The sequence below is a fragment of the Phalangium opilio genome, unplaced genomic scaffold (genome assembly GCF_054372755.1).
Source record: "Phalangium opilio isolate 3A_F unplaced genomic scaffold, DU_Popi_V2 ptg000038l_1, whole genome shotgun sequence".
Lineage (NCBI taxonomy): Eukaryota > Metazoa > Arthropoda > Arachnida > Opiliones > Phalangiidae > Phalangium > Phalangium opilio.
Window position 1 is genome coordinate 5864400 of NW_028324161.1, and position 17479 is coordinate 5881878.

Below are 17479 nucleotides of genomic sequence, written 5' to 3' on the forward strand. Positions count from 1 at the left end.
ATAAACGTTAATTAACCGAAAAACCTAACTTTATTTGCATTGCTAGTCATTCGACGTCGCCTTTAATTGAAATTTAGTCATTTGTAAACGTCTTCAACAACTTTTTAGTAGTTTAACCACACTTTGATCCATTTCCTTAGTCATTAAAGATTACTTTTGTAGTGTTTAAGTACGAAAGTAACGCGCAAGACTTTGGGTAATTAAAGTATTTATTGCGTCGGCAAATTACATGTACACCGCGTATCGTCGAGTGGTCGTTCTGAGTTAATACTGCCATATATATACACGAGGGGCTAGCCACTTACGAAATATGGTGTACAAGCCTTAAGAAATATATTTCAATATTTCGAGGAATATCGTAATATTGAGAAATATCGGAAATATAGGGAAATATCTGAAATAACAAGAAATATTGGGAAATAATGAGAAATATCGGAAATATATGGGGAAATAATGAGAAATATCGGAAATATTGGGAAATAATGAGAAATATTGGAAATATTGGGAAATAATGAGAAATATTGAATATTGGGAAATAATGAGAAATATCGGAAATATTGGGAAATAATGAGAAATATCGGAAAAATATGGGGAAATAATGAGAAATATCGGAAATATTGGGAAATAATGAGAAATATTAGAAATATTGGGAAATAATGAGAAATATTGAATATTGGGAAATAATGAGAAATATCGGAAATATTGGGAAATAATGAGAAATATCTAAAATCTGTAGAAGTATCAGAAATATTGGACAATTGTAATTTCAAATGAGGATGATTCTATTTTGTCGTCTGCTTAAAGCCTAATGCAAGTACTCAATAAGATATTTGAGGACTAATCACGCGTAAAAATAGTATATAGTCTTTGGCAGCCGCCATTAGGAACGCGGATTATGTTGTATTACCTCACATGGCGCCACCATCATTTCTTCTACTTCTCCCCCCACCTCTACGTAAAAGTTGACGTTGCAGCTAATGCTTAAAAAATTAATCTATGGAAATCTATAGAAATATCATCGGAAATTCGGGGAAATATGGCGAAATCTTGGTGCAGAGATTTGTATTTTCCTCAACATTTTCTGAAGGAGGCGAGCTACTCTAAAAGGTTTGTTAGTTCGTGATTCAGAAAATTCCCTGGTTATGCCTAAGGGGGTCTCGATCCGTCTTCGGTTTGAGAAAAGTTTTGGGCGGCCTTGAAGCGTCGTCTGCTTTATGTAACGTTGAGATATTATCCAAAGTTGCAGCGAGAATCTTTTACATTTGAAATTCAGATTGTTTCTAATTAGTTTTCTTAAATACTAATATATGTTTTGGTTTTAATATGGTAGCATAAAAAATAAAAAATACCATAAGTTTATAAGATATGTTCCATAAGTATGTGTATGACACTTCCTGCACTTCGTAATGCTAGAGAATTACTAAGAGCTAGCATGAATCTATATAACTGTGAATATACAGCTGCGTTACGCTGTCTAACCTCTCGATAAGGTTTGGGCGGGGCTTAGCGAAAGGAGATATCAGTCACGTGTCTGCTAGTGTTAGGAGCGGGAGAAGGGAGGGGGATTCTGTGGGTGTGTAATTTCGAAACGTCACTTCCTCTTGTCTTGTGATTAGCTATTAGAGCTACGCAAAACGCGTCAAAGCTACGAGGGTAACACCGAAAAAAAATGGACATGATAGAAGGGGCATATGATAGAGCTGTATATTCATAGTTATATAGATTCATGGAGCTAGTTCGAGAACGAAGCAAGAACTGACTACACTCGATTCATATACTAAGCCTTTGACAGAGCTTCACCAGGCGTCACTTTACGAGAATATAATTACCAGTGACAAACTTATGGAACATATCTTATGAACTTATGAACAAATGAAATCTTTAAACAATGGAACTAAAAAAGTTTTGAATTGAATTGATATTAATACTGAAAACTTTTATAATCAGAAAATCAGGTATCTTTGAATTCAAAAGTAGTCTTTTAAAAACGATTCCAACTTCATTTAACCGTATAGGTTGTAGATTATTGTTATGATGATGGTTGAGAGAATTAGAAATATCAAAAATGCTATTAAACAATAGAATTAATCAGAAATATTAGAAATACGAAGGAATAAGAGAAATACGACGGAATAAGAGAAATACTGAGAAATATTTGAAATACGAACGAATATTAGAAATACTGAGAAATATTTGAAATACGAACGAATATTAGAAATACCAAAAACGGATTTATGGGATAAGAACGTCGGAGTTAGCGAATTCACTCACCATCCTCGCATACTTTATTGAGAAACTTCGTCTGCTTATATTTTGACTCCACCCACAAATTCTGTATATAGCTACTTCTAGAGATCGAATTTGTGGGTGGAGTCAAAATATAAGCAGACGAAGTTTCTCAATAAAGTATGCGAGGATGGTACTAGAGGCTAAAGCTACGATCCGACGTTCTTATCCCATAAATCCGTTTTTGGAAATACTGAGAAATATTTGAAATACGAAGGAATAATAGAAATACTGAGAAATATTAGAAATACGAAGGAATAATGGAAATATTGGAAATTTAAAGGAAATATCGTGAAAATATTGGAAATTTTTGGAGAAATATCGGGAAATAAAGAAATACAAAAATAATAGAAATAAATCGGAAATATTTGGAAATAAGAAATTTGGTGTACATTTTTTGGGGAAGTGAGTAGCCCCTCGTCTATACATGAGAGATTGTCTATTAAAAAACTAATTCGTCTATTATGGTCTACTGATAAGCCTAATCTGTTTATACAACACTATTTCCACTTTTTTTTTTAAGTTAGAGGCCCAGTCTTTCTACAGGTTTGATAGCTCTGCCGGATCTCCTCAGCGGTTTCGGTATGGCATCTTTGGCTTGTGGTCCGGAAACTTCTTGATTATTGGCATGTGCTTCGTGCTGGTCGCGATTGTTCACTGGGTGGTCGTGAACTGCAGGCTGATGGTTGTCGCTGATGTTGATTGGAACGATGCCATTTCTTGCGTCGTGGCTCGTGATATCGACTGGCAGTATCGTGTCGAAATGTGCGTACTCGAGGGGAAAATTTGAGATTAAGTTTTCTGTACTGGTGTTGGTCTTTGCGGAAACACTCTCGTTCTGCACAAAAGTGTTGTTTGATAATCTGTCCTCGGCGGATGTGCGTGAGCGAACTTGATTTTCGTGTCTCCTATGACTTCGGCCTTCCGCTAGCACTTGGTACATGTTGGTTCCAATTAGACCTTTGATGACTCCCGGAATCCATTATGGTCCCCTCGAGTAGTTACGCATGTATATGGGATCTTCAACTTGATGCTGATGTTTGTCATTTTTCTCTAATGTTTCCGTCTGGTTTCTGGGATGGCATAAATCCATTTTTGTAATGATGTTGCGACCCAACATTAATTCTGCGGGCGACCGTCCTGTTGAGAGAGGCGTTCGCCTGTGCCGCATCAATGTACGTGAAATGCGATGTTCCAATGTGCCACTGGTGTATGTGTGCAGGCCAGAGTTGAGTACTTCGGCTTCCATGCATGTGCCAGTTGAGAGCTTTTTGATTGATCCTTTTATAGTTCTCACGGTTCGTTCTGCCTGACCGTTTGACTCGGGGTGGTAAGGAGGACTGGTGATGTGCCGGATTCCATTTCTCTTGATGAATTCGGAAAATTCCGCGCTGGTGAAACACGTCGCGTTGTCGGATACTAAACTGTCCATAATTCCGAAGCGAGCCATTTTGGTCCGTAGAGATCGGATAACGTTTTGTGTTGAGGCTGTGTTGACTATGTCGACCTCGGTCCACTTGCTAAACGCATCGACGATGATCAGCGGCAGTTTTCCTTCTACTGGTCCGGCAAAGTCGATGTGAACCCTATGCCATGGTGACTTTGGAACGGGCCATGCTGAATAACTTCTCTTTGGATCAAGAGCTTGCCGTTGGCACGAAATGCAGGTTGCGACGCAGTTTGCAATTTCTTTGTCGATGCCTGGCCACCAGAAGGTAGATCTTGCCAATAACTTCATCTTCACTATTCCTTGATGAGTCTCATGCAGGTATTCCATCATTGTTCTCCTTAGGCTCATTGGAATTACTACCCTTTGACCTATCGTTAGTAGTTGGTTCATTGTTGCGAGTTCATCTCGTCTTCGAAAGTACGGTAACTCATCTTCGGCGACTTTATACCTTGGCAACCATCCGTGTTTGACTTGATTTATGATTGATGAGAGTAGTGCGTCGTTTCTGGTTGCTTCCCCCAGTTGCTTGACTTTTACGGGACCATCGTTTAGAGATTGGATTAGAAAAACGTATTCTGCCGGCAGAGGCGAGTCGCTATCCTGCATTTGGAGTGGTAGTCTGCTTAGTGCGTCCGCGTTGGCATTGTGAGATCCCTTCTTGTATTCTATGACGTAATCGTACGCCGACAATTGTAAAGCCCATCTTTGGAGACGTGCGGCTGCCATCTGAGAAACTGGCTTCTTTTCTGACAACAACGTGACCAGTGGCTGGTGATCAGTCATTAACTTGAAACGTCGTCCCAATAAATAGTCGCGGAATTTGGTTACGCCATATACGATTGCCAAGGCCTCTCTCTCCATCTGTGAATAATTTCTTTCAGCTGAGGATAGGGTTCGTGACGCAAAAGTGATCGGTTGTTCAATGCCGTTTGCATGGTGTGATATCACTGCTCCGATACCGATGGGTGACGCATCGCAAGCTAACCGAACTTCTTTCTTTTGGTCAAAATGGGCGAGGACTTTGGAATTGGCTAGGAGTTTCTTCGCCTTGAGGAACGCTTCTTGCTGATCTGGACCCCAACTCCACGATGCTGTTTTAACGAGGAGTGAATACAGTGGTGATAGATGCGTAGCATGGTTCGGAATGGAATTTGGAGTAGTAATTTATCAGGCCAAGGAATGATCTTAATTCTTCGATATTGTTGGGCTCCGGAGCTTTCATGAGAGCGTCCATCTTCGCGTTCTGAGGGTGGAGGCCTTTTCCGTCCAAACAATGTCCCAAAAAGTCGATCGATGACTGCAGGAACAGACATTTGTCTTTCCTTAGTTTCAGGCCTGCGTCTTCTAACGTGGTGAGTAGTTTGTCCTATCTTTGTAAATGATCCTCTGTTGACTTTCCCCCGAGAACGACATCGTCTTGAAACGGTGAGACGCCTTGGTGATCGTTTAGCAAGATTTCCATGTGTTTCTGGAAAATAGCTGCTGATGACGATATCCCGAATGGGAGCCGATTGTACTTATACAGTCCTTTTGTGGTATTGATTACTACTAGGTCCTTGGATTCTTCATCCAATTCCAATTGGCAGTACGCATCGCGTAGATCGATAGGAGAAAACACGGTACATCCAGCTAGTTTGGCGAATATGTCTTCCGTGCGTGGTAAAGGGTATTGTTCCCGATCGATGACTTGGTTACTGGTTACTTAGAAATCTCCGCAAATTCTGACCGTTTTGTTCTTTTTCATTACGGGCACGATTGGTGCGGCTGATTCGGCAAATGGGATTGGTGAAATAATTCCTAACTGCTCGAGTCTCTGTATTTCGTGTTCTACTTTTTCCTTCAGGGCATATGGGACGGATCTCGCCTTGAAGAATTTTGCGGATACTTCTGGTTTCCGATATAGGTGCACTTTGACGTCCTTGAGGCATCCTAATTCTGGTCCGAAGAGGTTGTCGTGTTTTGTGAGTATGCGATCCAGCGCGGACTGCTGAGATGATATGTGCGAGATAGTACTATCAAAAGTGGATGAGAGGGAAAGTATGAAAATGGCCAAAAGTTGCGAGTCATCAGAGTTTCGCCGTAGTTGACCGTTTTATTGGCGTAGCTATACTGGGACTGTTCACTCCCTTAAAATAGGTCTTGTGTTAATTCGCGGTTACGCGGTTACCGTCGTCTGCTATTGTGTAATCTCGATAATTTAGCTACAGGCTCTATGGCCATCGTCATACTTTCCCTCTCATCCACATTTGGTACTATTGACTTGCGGTAAAACGCCTTCCTTCCATATAGGCAAATCGGAGGATATCCAAGTGCGGCCACAGAGAATCGGGCCATGACCTCTGTAGATGACGAGAGGCAGTAACTCTTCCTGGCCGTTGAACCGGACTTGAGTCATGGAAAGGCCTTCGACTACGATCTGTTGACCGGAAATTGAGGAAAGGCGTACATTAAAAGGCTGAATGTCTGCTTTATTTATGTGGTCAGCTTCGCTGCTTGGCATGAGAGTGAAGGCTGATCCCGTGTCGACCTCCATCTCTGTGGGCTTTCCGTTGATGCAGCACGTGATTTTATATGGCGCGGGTATGTGCTCTTGGGTTTTTCGTGTTGCCAGGTGGTAGATACCGTTCAAATCTTGTGATAAGGGTATTGTTGTGACGTAAGAGACGTGCTCATCGGAACTGTAGTGGTCCTGAACTGTAATTTGGTTGGCCGTTGCAGATGGTGGGTTCCTTTTAAGTAGGCGACATGCTCGAGCCAGATGACCTTACTTGTTGCAATTGTAGCATATGGAATTTAGAAACGGGCAACTTGTTGCTGGGTGCTGAGTATCTGTGCATCGAGAGCATTCTTTGTTCGATTGGTGTCGCATTCTCTCGTGATGCTTGCGTTGCTGGCTGAACTTAGTCCGCCCATTACGTCGTTGTTTGGATAGAACGGAAACAGCGTGCACACCTACTGGGTTGTCATTGTTCTGCAATTTAATGTCCACGACATTTCTGGCAGCAGATGTTGTATAATGTAGAAACTGAACTGAACTGATTTATATGATAGAACTGAACTTTGTACCTCAGGCAGGCCTATATAATAAGAGTAAGAGCTAACAAGAGAGTTAGTCTTTCCTTAACCTGTAAATATGTTAATACGACGAGCACTGAATAAAGTCGATATAATTATTGTTATGTTTTAATTAGTCGTGTTATTAAGAATTCGATAACACAACATGGTGTCAGAAGTTTGTTCGACCGGTTTATAAGTACGTTTCGTTTTCCCCGCGCCCTGCCTTCGCGTTTCGCGTTACGATCGACCGAGGCTTGGTGTTGTTTTGCCCGCGTCGTGGACGTGTTTCTCACAGTCGCGAGTCCTCTATTCCGAGTCGTGTTAAACCCAGTTAATTAAAACCTTTATGGCTCTACCAGCGTATCCAGTCGTTTCGACGGTGGCTTTTCAAGTTACTCCTCCGGAGCCATTTAACTTTGCTTGTCCGAATGATTGGCCTTCCTGGAAACGGCGCTTTGAGCGCTTTCGGAAAGCGTCGGGCCTCAGCGCGAAAGATGACGAAGAACAGGTCAACGCACTCATCTACCTCATGGGCGATAAAGCAGATGACATATTCAGTTCCTTCAGTCTGGCTGTCGCGGCTCAGACCGACTTTCAACTGGTCCTTAACAAGTTTGAAGGTCATTTCATTATTCGTCGGAATACCATTTATGAGAGGGCCAAATTCAACACTTGCTTTCAAAAGGAGGGCGAGACCGCCGACGAGTTCATCACATCCGTATATGCCATGGCAGAACATAGTAACTACGGCGCTCTTAAGGATGAATTAATCCGTGATCGTATTGTGGTGGGCATTTCTAACAAGGCATTGTCAGAGAGGTTACAAGATGACGAAAATCTATCGCTGGAGCAAGCCATCCAGAGAGTTCGAAGCTCAGAAGACAGACGAAGAGAGCAGCTGGAGTTGAATGATGCGTTAGTCACTGAAACCAGTCAAGTTGACCAACTGAGAAGTCGCGATCGTAGAAAATTTACACCGCAAACCCAACGATCACGTTTCAAGAATACGTCACAGTCCAGAAAACCAAACAGGAGGTTTTCAAACGACCACACATTAAGTTGCCATCGGTGCGGAGACGAGGACAACCATCCAAGAGACAAATGTTACAATTGCAACGATATCGGCCATTACTCCAAGGTATGCCGTCGTCCATCACAAATCCATGAGGTAGAGGCCGATTCTTTCTATGCGGGATCCATCACGGCAATGAACGCAACTAGGATCAAGGGCCAGAAGATGGATCAGGACGCTTCTCTTTGGAATTATATTCCTATGGAAGAAATTTACCTCATGCCAGTGGCAAGCGAACGGAAGGTAAAATGGATGGTTCCAGTAGAAATCAACGGGAGGTTAATTGAATTCAAAGTCGACACTGGTGCTGAGGTTAGCGCGATTCCCATGGAACTGTATGAGTCTACGCTGAAGAACCACCAATTGCTCACGTCAGACAAATTATTGTATGGTCCAGGAAAAATTCGATTAAACACTACGGGGCGAATCACGGCCAAGCTACGATACAAGAACGTCGTGACAGACTCCTATCTTTATGTCATTCAAAACCTTCAAATACCGTTATTGGGCTTATCCGACAGTGAAGACTTATCACTAGTAAAAATGATTGAAGAAATTAAACCGGGCACCTTAATCAATCCACTTGAAGAGTTTCCAGATCTGTTCGGGCGCCTGGGCAAGATGAAAACTCCCTATACAATTCGATTGGATCCTAAAGCCAAGCCTTTTGCGTTGACCACTCCAAGAAGAGTTCCGATAGCTCTCTTAACAGAAACCAAGGCAGAATTAGACAGAATGGTCGCACGTGGCGTGATATCATTAATCGAAGAACCCACAGATTGGTGTGCTCCAATGGTTATAGTACTGAAGAATAAACCGAAAGGGTTCCGTAAAGATGTAGAGACGAGTGCTAACGAAACATCTATGCACGAGGAAGCAAAAACACCCAGTTTACGTATCTGCGTCGACTTCACCCATCTGAACAAATATACCCGTCCGGAACGTTATCAAATGCCAGCAGTGGATCACGTCTTGGGGCAGCTGGCGGGAGCCAAGATTTTTTCAAAGTTGGACGCGAACAGTGGGTATTGGCAAATCCCATTGGATAAGAAATCTGCAATACTTACAACTTTTATCACACCATTTGGACGTTTTTATTTCAATCGACTACCATTTGGCCTTAGTTCAGCATCAGAACACTTCCAGCGTCAAATCAGCCATGCACTTGAAGGGGTTTCTGGAAATGTGAACCTCCACGATGACATACTAGTATGTGGAACGGATCAAGATGACCACGACGCTCGCCTGAGACATACGTTACGTAATTTGGAAAAGGCGGGTGTGACACTCAATCTCGAAAAATGCGAATTTTCTGTCACAAGAGTCAAGTTTTTGGGTCACACGATTGATGGAGAGGGAATTAAGCCGGATGACGACAAAATAAAAGCCATCACACGAATGAAGCCACCGGAAGACGCAACGCAACTACGAAGATTTCTTGGGATGGCTAATTACCTAGGAAAATTTATTCCACACATGGCGGAGATTGCGCAACCGCTAAATGCGTGGCTGAGCATCAAAAATCAGTGGCTGTGGTCTGACGTTCAGCAAGACGCTTTTACCAAACTTCAACGAATCCTCTCGTCGAAACCGGTACTGGCTCCATTTGATCCTAAGAACAGATCCATCCTTTCTGCTGATGCATCATCGTTCGGCATTGGCGCCGTACTACGTCAACAGCAGCCCGACGACTCTCTCAGGGTAGTGGCGTATGGATCAAAGACATTAAGTCCGGCTGAACAAAGATACGCACAAATTGAGAAGGAAGCGCTAGCCATGGTGTGGGCATGTGAGAGATTCAAGGACTACATCTTCGGGGTAAAAGTAGACATAGAGACCGATCATAAACCTTTGGTTGCCATTATGCAAACAAAGCCACTTGACGACTTATCCCCTCGTTTGCAACGCCTTCGAATCCGTCTGATGCGATATGTTTATGAAGTCAGCTACGTTCCCGGAAAACAGCTAATAATTGCAGACACCTTATCTCGACGTCCGTTACCAGATGTAGGAGCCACTGAGCTTGAAGACGAAGTCACTGCTCTTGTGCAACTAGTCACCTCAAGCATACCAGTATCAGACGTCCGCTTGTCAGAGATATGGGTTGCACAACAGGAAGATGAGACCTGCAAGAAACTTCAACAATATACTCAAGTCGGTTGGCCTATACCAAACGATGTTCACCAAACTCTTCGAAAATATCTTCCGTTCCGCGATGAAATAACAATTCAACAGGGCTTACTCATGAAAGGCCCAAGGATTCTGGTACCGGATGCCCTTCGGAGGGATATTCTCGAGAAGATACACGAAGGTCATCAGGGCATTACTAAATGCCGGGCACGAGCAAAGTCCGTTGTTTGGTGGCCAGGGATCTCTAAGGACATTGAGGACAAGGTCAAGAGTTGTGTAACATGCATCAAAGAGTCCAGCAACCCTCATGAACCGCTACGTCCCAGTGCGTTTCCAGATCGTCCATGGAAGATACTAGCGATGGACCTTTTTATTTGCAAGGAAAATGGTATTTACTTGTAACCGACTTCTACTCCAGATATTTTGAGAGCACCAGAACGGTAATCAACGCCGTCAAGAAAATCTTTGCGACACACGGTATTCCAGAAGTAGTTGTTGTATAAACATATCACACCCTGTATATTATTAATATTAGAACTAGTGTAACACCCTGTATATATTCTATTGTTTTTTATACTACAAAGATAATGTATGTCACATGATATTTAGTCTACTGATATGAGTATAAAAGACCCATCGTTAATGAGTAACGGGCAGTTCTTACTCTACACGCGACGATCGACATTATGTCCAAATAAACTTTAATTAAAACTATAACCGAGTTTGACTTCCTTCACTCCAAACACAACATGGTATCAGAAGTGGGATGTCCAGAATTACCCACGCCTCAGTAAATATACGCCGTCCCAGATCAACTTGTATAGGCCACCTCCTTGTATAGGCTTTGCCTCTGTGGTTGCCTGCGGTCCTTTCCCGCTAAATAAATATTATTATTATTATTAACTTTATCATCCAGCATGTCCAATTCGCCGCCGCCGAACCAGTCTGCCATTTTTCACATTACGCCACCACCGCCGTTCAACTTTTCAAGTCCTCATGATTGGCCGAAATGGATCCAACGCTTCGAGCGCTTACGAAATGCGTCAGGCCTTCACTCCAAACCAGAAGTCGAGCAAGTCAACACATTGGTCTACCTGATGGGGGACGCCGCTACGATATTTTCGCATCGTTTGCATTAACAGCCGCAGAGCAGAAGGTATATCAAACTGTTGTCTCCAAATTTGAAAGTCACTTTATTGTCCGACGATATGTCATATATGAGCGCACAAGATTTAACTTACGGTTCCAAGAAGAAGGTGAATCTGTAGAGGAATTCATCACGGCCTGCCGTCTTCAGGCCGACAGATGCGAATACGGAACGTTGCGGGATGACTTACTTCGCGACAAGATAATTATGGGGATCCAAGACAAGGCACAATCCGAAAAACTACAATTTGAAGATGCCACGACACTTACACTAGAGAAAACCATGACCATCGTCCGGCAAGCAGAAGAAATACGAAGGCAGAGTAAAACACTCCACAGACCTGCCGTGGACGCAACAGCAGAGTTAAACAAAGTATCGGCATATCGAAGACCACAATCATCACGCCAGTCAAATTTTACTTCGACCGACCAAGGGGCCAGATACGGCCACAGACACACTAGGTTTCCATGCCAATATTGTGGACACATTGAACAGCACGGAAGAGAAAAATGTCCAGCGTCTAGAGTTTCCTGTCGCACATGCGGCAAGATGGGTCACTTCGCCAAAGTTTGCCTTCCGCCGGCCACAATAGAGAAATCACCACCGAAGCAACTCGACAGTACGAACCGTTTGAATCCCAGACACTGGTTGGATTCGTGACGACCAGAACTCACCAATATATTGATGATGCATTCCTGGGTGAAGTCTCGACGACAGTACTAGGCGAGAAATGGATGGAATGCGTAGCAGTCAATGGAGTGCTCATTAAATTCAAGATAGACACGGGGGCAGACGTCTGTGCGATCCCAGAAAGAATGTATAATGATCTGCAACTCGGCCAAAGGTTGCTCAAGCCAGATAGACAGCTTTTTGGGCCTGGACGAACCAAATTGAATTGCATCGGAATGATACGGGCCGCCTTGGCGTGGAAAAGCGTCATACACCACGACCACCTCTACATCGTCAAGGGACTGCAAATTCCGTTGTTGAGCCTTCTGGCCAGCCAAGGTCTCCGTTTAATTCAACGAACGGATTACGCTGAAATCGCAACAGTAGACAGCATCGAACCTCTAATAGAGTTCCCATGCTTTTCCAAGGACTAGGATGCATTCCGCAAATCTATCGGATCAAACTCATGAAGGAGGCCGTACCACATGCTATATCCACGCATACCGATTCCGTTGATGAAGAAGGTGAAGCACGAACTGGACAAGATGTTACAGCAAGGCGTAATTCGAAATGTCGAAGAACCTACTGATTGGTGTTCCCCAATGGTTGTCGTCCTAAAGCCTGACGACAATGTCCGCATCTGCGTCGATTTAACGAAACTAAACAATTACATTGAACGGGAAAGATACCAAATTCCGGCAGTAGACCACACTTTGGGAAGATTGGCTGATGCCAAAGTATTTAGCAAACTGGATTGCAACTCGGGTTACTGGCAAGTGCCTCTTCATGCGGATTCCCAGAAACTTACAACGTTCACCACACCGTGTGGGAGGTTCTGTTTCACTCGTCTCCCCTTCGGGCTAAGTTCTGCGTCAGAACACTACCAGCGAAGAATTAATGAATACATCGAAGGAATTGAAAAAGCTCTCAGCCACCAAGACGATATACTAGTGCACGGGAAGAATGTAGAGGAGCATGATGAAAATTTGAGAAGGGTCCTCCAACGGTTAAGCGAAAATAAAGTCACGCTGAATGTAAAGAAATGCCAGTTTCGGGTCCCACAAGTCACATTCCTAGGCCACGTCATCAATGCGTCGGGCATCAAGCCTGATGAAGAGAAGATCCGGGCCATAGTCGACATGTCAACTCCGACAAACGTCTCGGAAGTTCGCCGACTCTTAGGAATGGTAAACTACGTTGGAAAATTCGTTCCCAACATGGCTCACCATCTACAGCCGTTGAACAGTTTGCTTAGCAAGAAGAATGGATGGACATGGGGACCTGTCCAAGAGAAAGCCGTAGATTATCTCAAATCAACGCTGATGAGTAAACCCGTATTAGGCTTATACGATCCAAATAAACCAACTACTGTGTCGGCCGACGCCTCAGCTTATGGGATCGGCGCTGTACTTCGTCAGACACAAGCTGACGGCACACACAAGACGATTGCATACGCCTCGGCCACCTTGTCATCGACGGAGCAACGATACGCTCAAATTGAAAAAGAAGCACTAGCGCTCGCGTGGGCGTGCAACCGATTCCGCGACTACATCCTGGGCATCACCATCGTATTAGAGACAGATCATCAGCCACTGTGCGCCATCCTGCAGACAAAACAGTTGGATGACCTATCACCAAGACTACAGCGGCTTCGCTTGAGGTTGATGCGTTACTCGTACACAGTTCGACACATACCAGGGAAGCTATTGATCGAAGCAGACACTCTTTCGAGAAGTCCGTTGCATGACACAACAGAAGTCGAACTCCAACAAGAAATAGAGGCTCACGTTCACCTCCTCATGAAAAGCATACCTGCATCAGATTCCAGACTTGCTGAGATCCTGGAAGACCAACAAACCGACGCAGCATGCATATCCCTCAAACAGTATTGCGCGACTGGATGGCCAGAAAAAAACGCGTCATGGCCCTCTGTGCTGAGTATTATGCGTTCCGCAACGAAATTTCAGTCCAAGATGGCATTCTAATGAAAGGAAGTCGACTCATTATACCACCAATATGACGCCAGGAAATACTGACTAGACTTCACGAAGGCCACTTGGGGATAGTCAAATGCCGCGAAAGAGCCAAGGTGTCCGTATGGTGGCCAGGTCTGTCACGAGACCTCGAACAGAAGATACAACGATGTGAAACATGCATAAAACAAGCGACAAATCGACACCAGCCCATGATGCCATCCGAAATCCCAGATAGACCGTGGCAAGTTGTGGCCTTAGATCTTTTCCACAACGACGGAAGAGAATATAGACGCCCGTATACGGACAAGATTGTCCGTATACGGTTGTACTTAGTGTAACTGGGAGGAGGGGCTCATCCCCCCCTTTCGTTCTTCTCTCTAGGAGGTGGTGCGCCAGAGGGGATGGGAAACTGCAAAGGGGGGGATTGACGTCACGTATCACGTGATGTTGTTGGCGGGAAATTTGAATTTATAGGGGATTTTTTCGTGTATTGATATGACGTCACGTAATTTATTGGTATTGAAGGCATTCAATGTCCATAGTGGTATTTTTTCGATGTATCTTTAGGCTATTGTATACATTTAGTGGATGATTTACGGGTAATTCCATAGGTTCAATAGATCCTTTCTACACCATCCTGTAATGCTATTATTATTAAGGTCTCTCCATGTATGATTATGTTATATTACATGAACTAGTTTTAATTGAGATAGGGTTTACATTGCAAAATACATTTACAAATTAAGCTACGACGTTGTTCTAGGTGTACTCATGTTTTGTATTGTTATTATTAGGTGTATCTTTAGGATATTGTGTACATTTAGGATATGATTTATATAGGTTCAGTAAACCATTTCTACACCATCCTGTAATGCTATTCTCTGTATGATTTTAAGGTCTCTCCATGTAGGCTTATGTTATACTCAAGAACTAGTTTTAATTGAGATATGGTTTACATTGAAAAAAGGTTCAACTAACAATATGATGCGGTTCTAGGTGTTCTCCTGTTTTGTGTATTGGTTATCAGGTTACTACGTTAAAACAATAGTACACTTTAGTATCATAAACGTGGTATTACGGCAGTTTTTGCACAGTTGGGTAGTTGATTAGAAGTTAAAATGAAGCAGAACTGCTAAAACATCAGAAATAAAATTTGATTCACATTAGTTTTAATACGAATTTGGAGAATAAGTACAATTACTTGAGTTAAAATGCGAAATATTACTAAAAAAACATCAGAAAATACGGGTTGCATAGAATACATGGTAAATAAGCACAATACTAATTATTAAATTAAAAATCGTCATAGGATTGACTGATAAATATATATTTATACTACGCGCTAAAATATTGATATACAGTTAAAACGCCCAATCGTTACTAAAAAACATCATTAGAAAATACGAATTACAATGGTTTTGATATCAAACAAATTCACTAAAATGCAAAATTAATACTACTTCAAAAAAAATCGTAGTACAGGATGATGAATCACATATAGTTGCATAAGCATATGCCATCATCGAAAGTATAGCAATATTACTGCATGCGAGATTATTAAGTACATATATACCCGTGTACCTTCATAGAAAATATAGCAATACTACTTTTAATATGATTTAAAAGCTACAATGGTTATTGTACGATTTTAGTACAAATATTTTCTATACACGCTAAAATACTGATATACGATTACGGATAAAAATATCGAAATATTACTAAAAAACGTTACTATAATTATCATCAAAAAATAAAAATTACACTTATACAAAACAGTATAAATTCAATACTAATTTTTATACCGAAGTGCTAATATATATTAATTAAAAACCGCTTATTAAATGCAAAAATATTACCAAAAACGCTGCGTATTCGTTAAAATATTGTTACATGTTGATAGTTGAAATACGTTAATATTACTATAAATAATACTTGAAATACTAATTAAAATACTGATACTGGGTATCTAAAATATATACAAGTAACTTATGTCGAAAATGTCAAAGATTCTAGTTAATATAACCGTATGGGGTAGTTTTAGAGTCAGATATTATTCGAACTTTATCCACTACGACCTGATATGTTTTGGTCTGGTTGATCGTGATCAGAGTGTGATCTTGTAGACGTCTGATTTGTGGGCCAATAGGGACTTGAACCGAGTTCATTAGAGGTTCACCATCATTGTTTACTCCCAGTAGTTTCTTCATTGTTTCGAAATTTATATAATTTTCTGTAGAGGCGTTTAAATAAAATCCTTTAACTTTGATAATGTTAGTTTTAGCGCCGGTTTTAGGGTCTAGAATGTCCATAGAATAGATCTTTGGTCCAGCACTCCCCCATTCACAAATATAAGCGTCTTGCCCATAAGGTTCTAATTCATTTTTTAGTTGCCCCAAATAATCGCCTGTGGGTAGCAAATGAGCGCCGTCTGGTGAAAGGTACAGTCGCCGCAATTAAAAACTTTCTCTCTCGCGACGTCTTGTTTCAATCATAAGCGGCAAATTATTGATCTGATACAATGGGTATTAAAAAACGTATCTTATATTGTTGTTTCAATAAATTTTTTACTAAGCGTTTTTTTTTGCACTCTCCACTTTCCATTTCCAACTGCTAAATAGGGGGTTTTGAATGATTGGGATGATTTTAAAGAGAAGGTGAACAGTTGAGCATAGCTCGTCCGAATTACCGAATGACATTCCAGTAAAGGGAGAGTCATGTTAATTGCAATTTTCTGAATACACGTCCCCCACGGAATCAATGCCTTGAGCCATATTGCACAAAGATACAATCAACAATTGTGGAATGAAACTTAAAATCTTCCTCCGGTGAAGATATGGCCACGGGTGCGACATTCTGTTCCACTATGGTTCGCAAATGCCAGGGGGTGGAGAAAGAATTCTATCTAGATTAGTGGGCGATTCTTGATGTCAGATTCAACATAAGTCTGCACGAACGTTTGGTTGAAAACGGCGCATTTCGGAGAGAACCATCTAGAAATTCAATGGCCAACCAATTCCCTCAATATGTCACCCATTGAAAACCGCTTGATGGAGGAAATAAAGGTTCACTGAAAAGGAGAATACCCACATTCAAAGTATAGCATGGGTCACAAAGTGGTGCCTACATTTGAGAAAGTGGTTGTGTTCATTGTCTTCAACTAATTGGGATTCGCCATAATCAAGATGACGAACCTTTCTCAAGAAACCCTTTATTTACAATGCGAAATTAGTATTATACTAAAGTTACACTAGTCTTAGCAGTGTATCCGATGGCAAATTATGGTCTTTTTGACAATCAATGGAATCTGCTGAGCTGCACGAAGTATTAAATCCTTGAAGGTTAAGTAAGGACGCAATTAATGCAGAGTGTGTATATATTTTATTGAGAAAAACCCAACCAACATAACAAGTTAAATAAAGAATAAAGACACTTTGCTAATTACTATCCAACATTTATTCTTAATTATGAACATGCTTAGGATAAATACATTTATACGTTTTCATTTTTAATTTCATTATGCGATTAATATTTGATCATTTTCCCGTTGGCGTTTACAACCTGTTGCATTCTCTGCGGCATTGATGAAAACAGATTGCTTATGTAATCGGGCCGCTCGCCAACCTCTTCCCATGCGGCCTGGATGATGGTGAATAGTTCGTCCTTATCATTGGGAATTATATTGTTCTGGGATA

At 41.9% G+C, this 17479-nt stretch overlaps 1 long non-coding RNA gene across 1 annotated transcript in view; it reads left to right on the top strand.

Moving 5' to 3' along the window:
- LOC149682794 (uncharacterized) overlaps window positions 1-16262 on the top strand; it is a 524355-nt gene extending 508093 nt beyond the window's left edge. The window contains exon 3 of the long non-coding RNA XR_016365486.1: window positions 16226-16262. This is a non-coding gene — a long non-coding RNA (uncharacterized LOC149682794). The remainder of the gene's footprint in view (window positions 1-16225) is intronic.
- Window positions 16263-17479: the final 1217 nt, after the last annotated feature.